The sequence below is a fragment of the Micropterus salmoides genome, unplaced genomic scaffold (genome assembly GCF_014851395.1).
Source record: "Micropterus salmoides isolate LMB-PRFRI ecotype aquatic unplaced genomic scaffold, ASM1485139v1 Ms_hic_scaffold_1702, whole genome shotgun sequence".
In the NCBI taxonomy this organism is placed as follows: Eukaryota; Metazoa; Chordata; class Actinopteri; order Centrarchiformes; family Centrarchidae; genus Micropterus; species Micropterus salmoides.
This window is the reverse complement of record NW_024040821.1, coordinates 23,897-28,449: the sequence shown is the minus strand read 5'-3', so window position 1 is coordinate 28,449 and position 4,553 is coordinate 23,897. Positions and strand designations below refer to the sequence as shown.

Below are 4,553 nucleotides of genomic sequence, written 5' to 3'. Positions count from 1 at the left end.
TAACATTCAAATTGCATTTCCTACACATCTCATTAAAAGGAAAGGTACAATCATCTTTCTGAAAATCCTCTTTCGCAAAGTAGATGGATGTCTTTCCCTCACAAAAGGTTTTCAATCTGTTTCCAAGTTCTGTTTGTAGCAATTTGAGTGGCTGTTGATATTGTATACTGTTTACAATAATACAATAATAGACTAATTTGCAAAAGATCTCTAATTAGAAACGTGTATATGAGCTGATAAATTTAAGACTGTCATAAAGAATATGGTGATTGAGGCATGTCGTTGTTTTTCTTGTGAGGCTATTGTGTTTTCAAAGTTGTGCTTTTTGTTAGCATTTTATGTTTTATTGTGACATTTGTGTTGCATTTTCATATGCTGTGTTCATGTACGGCTGCTACCTTGGCCAGGTCTCTCTTGTAATATATATTTGATCTCAATGGGACTTCCTGGTAAAATAAAAATAAATAAATAATAAAAATAAAATTCTAAAAAAAAACTATGCTTTTATTTTCGTTCAACTCAACCGGATGTTGTATTCTCGTTCTCGCTAGCTTGACAGCCGGTGACCGGAGTCAGTGAGTCAGGAAACAAGCCGAACCGTGCCGCGCCGGGGTTAGACAGAGAGCTCGACCCGGTGTCTCCACACACACAGAGCCGTAGCCTTTATCTGAGGATGGAAGGACAAGCGAAGGGGACATTCACTGTCGGATAAATCACCGAGACGGAGAAAACGCACAGAATTCAGGCGGGAATCATCTGAAACCGCCCGTTAGGAGTGAGACGGACCTGCCTGGGTGTTACGGTGATTCTGGGCAGGTAAACGTTAGCAGGTAGCCCGGCTAGCTAGTCACGCAGCAGGGAGCTAGCCCACAGGTAGCTAGCAGCAAGCGTTTTAACTAACTAATTAACGAGTTAGGGTGGATGAACTGTTGCCAGACCCCAAAACGACATCTTAGCACGGGTGATTTTTACCTTTCTAATTACCAGCTGCCTTTGTAAACGACTCTAAACTCCCCTTTGTTATTGTCTTTTTTTTTTTTTTAAGGAGAAACTAGTGGTTGCTAGAGCTGAAGGGTTGATTGACAGCTTGTCACAACCGGTTTTCCAGATGTGGACTCGGCACGTTTTGGATTAGCTTGCCCGGAGCCGCAGGACTGGCTGCGGACCAGGAATGGCCTGGCTGCAACAAACTCTTGAGTGGACTCGACTCTAAACTGCTTCAACAAGCGATGGACTGACACGTTAAGCTAGTCAGTTTAGGGAAAGGTCATTCAGCCGTAAATTTAAAAAAAAAAGACAGGCTGTCAGCTGGGTCACAAACACACACGAGGGAGTGTTTTTACAGGGAAGTGGAAGAAGATGCACAGGACGGAAAACAAGAACAAGAGGAAACTCTGTAACATGGAGCAGCTTCAGAGGGAAGAGAAGGATGCGGTGAGTACTGAAGTCATGCAGGCAGTGTGTCACTATGAGGTGATAAAGTTGTGCAAGTTGGTGTCCTTGATCCGCAATGAGCCTGCAAGGCCACGCACTGGGCAGTATTTATGACCTGTGTTTAAATGTTTTGCTCCATTTATATTATAACAAGTCATGTGTTCATTAGGAGTCCAGGAGTATTTCTAGTAAGGGTGGCTTTCTAATATTAAATAACATTAGAATTGCTCATATAAGGTTTATTAGAAGGCAAGGCAGAAATGTATAGCACATTTCAGCAACAAGGCAATTCAAAGGTCTTTACATAAAACATAAAAGAAACAGGCAAATAAACAAAGAGTTAAATAGAAACTAGGTGAAACAATTTGTTCACCCGTAATTGTAATGGGTTAGGGTTTTAATCAAGCTTTTAACCTTCTGTTGTTTGCTTATTATGTCACCAGGCAGACCTCCCACGGTATTTCCTCTTATTCAGGATCGTCACCGTGAATCCAGATTGTTTGCGCAGCTACAATCTTGGTAAAAGCGAACAAAAACAGCAGCCGAGAAAGCTTCAGAACTCAGAACAGCCTGAAAACACCCAGTCACACGTCAGTATAATAACTTTACAGGCTGCTGATTTATGGTAATGGAAAAGCGTTATAAACTGGGCGCTTTGTGTGCACACATTTTATTCAACAATTAAAGGAATAAAATAAAAACCTGCTGAGACAAACAGCATGTGTGTGAGTCACCTTTTAGGGAAATATCAAAAAGCGATTGCTTAGTTTCTACTTTCATGACTGCAGCTGAGATGATGATCACATTCAGTGTGTTTATATATGCAGCCTACCTGGATGCTGTCCGTCTTTCTGAAAGACACCAGTCAGTAAAACATGTCTGGGTGTTTCTGGGGATTCTCCTTTCTCTGTTCCTGCAGCTCTGCATGGATTTTTTTCTTGCGATTGACCAAATTAATGTTTGTTTTTTTTACTCCGTGGTTGTGGACGCTCAATGCTGGATACTGTGGCCAGGTGTATGAATGGTATGTGTGTGTGTGGTGGGTTGCTTAGGGAAACAAATGCAATGCAGGGCACTGGGTGGAAGGTCTAAAGTGTACTAAGACACCCTATCGCTGAAACGATGATGCGTTTATGTGATATAGCAGTTATTTTAGGAAGGTGGGGAGCCTGCATTGGTATCTGTCCTCCTCCTGTGAAAATGGATAAACATTTTAATATTGTTAAAATTAAAAGTTTTGAGAGATGCAGGTATCTCAGTATCTCAACACTTTTGCCATCAATCCGCCCGCCCGTTCTTTTTTGTGTTAGGCAACATCAGCCTTGTCTTAAATATCGCTTCTTAACAGAATTCTATGTTAGCTCTCCTAACAAGATGTTCAGGTCGACGTGCGCACTGCTGATGCATCGTGTGCTTCTAATTGAATCCAGCTAGTTGATTCAGTATCGGGCCGAAATCTGATATCGGATCGGTGCATCCCTAAAAAAAAAAAAAATCATACACCTGCATCACTCTGCTTCCTGTTTATCTACACAACATTCGCTATGACCCTCTTTGAAAACAACCTGTAGCTGCGTGCAGGACTGAAAGGAATCAGTATCAATGGCTGCTTGTTTGAAACGCTATTCGGGCATCTCACACGTGTTTTAATTGTAAAAATTTAGATTTTATTTGTCTTAGTTTGCAATAAACATGGACACGGTTCTTAAAATAATGAAAGCTACTTCCAAAGATGTAGTCATAGCTGCAGCTCATAGATTCACATTTCTGCATGAAGTCATGTTCCTCTTGGTTCTCCAGACGCTCGATATGACTGACTCTTGTCATGCAATATTACCGCACCACCCCTGCCTTTAGGGACATCATGCGAGTTACGAGATGAAATGTAGTCCGACTGTTTAGATTTGCACCAGACTGTCACGTTTTATAACCATTTCTTGTTACTAAGATCAAATTAACGGGACGGTTTAGACGTTTAACGACGAGGTCTGAGTCGGGGGAGGGAGGTGTTGACTTAGAGGCTTTATGGCATCGTGGGAAGTCGGACAGATGTTTTTGAGCTGCTGCTGTTTTTATAGTTTTTTTTGGGTGAAACCATATAAACCAGACAGGGAGTTTTCATCCTGTACGACTTATTTTCTTTTGCTTACGCTCTGGAATGCTGGGTAATAATTCATGTCCCTGTTGTGGTGCTGTAATGCTTCCCAGGGCCGCCAGCTTGGATTTATCTGTTAATCTGTGAAAAAAATATGGCTGTTATTTTCAAAATCAGTTAATCTATTGATTATGTTTTCCATCAAACAGCCCGTGGAGACGTCCTTGAATGTTTTGCTTTGTCCAAACAATGATACAAAGCCAATCCTCACAGTTTAGAAGCTGGAACCAGAGAATAATCTGTATTTTTTGCGGATGCCTTAAACAGTTAATCAGCTGTAAATTATTGATAAATCTTATGCCTGTTGAGTAATTGTTTTTGAACCAAACCGGATATTGTTGGATAATGTTGCAGGTATTGTAGACCAGTCATCAGCATCCCTTCTGCATGTTTGCAGAACAACATTCAACAAGTCTATTCCTTGTAAACAGAACCTGCTGCCAACTTGACTTTAATTGCAGATACGTTTTTACCATATCCTGACCTGAAGGCAGTACGAAGCGTCCAACACATGTAATGCACACACACAGATCCTCCATGTAGGAGCGCTGGCTTGTGTATAGACACAAACAGCAACTGTGATCACAGCCCGTCCTCTGGCAGCTCTTCAGGTTCTCTTACAGACCGTCAGAGCCGACACGGACTGCAGCTTTTAGCTGGTTACAGTTACAGCATGGGGAAATTAATGATGTCATTGTCATTTCCTAACGTGAGAGTGTGTGTTTGTGTTTGTGTTTTCTCCCTGGCAACATTTTAAAACACACACACACACACACACACACACACACACACACACCAACATCCTCTGCAATCAAAGAACCCGTCCGCTCTTTCTGTCCAGGGACCCTTAGTTTCCTGACAGTTGAAGAAACATTACATGTAAGCTGCTCACACTAGTCTAATTGAAATAACGGGTACAGGACAAGTGTGCATCATTTCAGTCAGCCTGATTAACGGTTCCCAA

The 4,553-nt window shown here is 41.7% G+C and overlaps 1 long non-coding RNA gene across 1 annotated transcript; it reads left to right on the top strand.

The window, feature by feature from the left end:
* Positions 1-552: 552 nt before the first annotated feature.
* Positions 553-2,149, top strand: LOC119908246. The gene is made up of 2 exons (XR_005445243.1): positions 553-1,434; positions 1,878-2,149. It is a non-coding gene; the product is annotated as an uncharacterized LOC119908246 (long non-coding RNA).
* Positions 2,150-4,553: the final 2,404 nt, after the last annotated feature.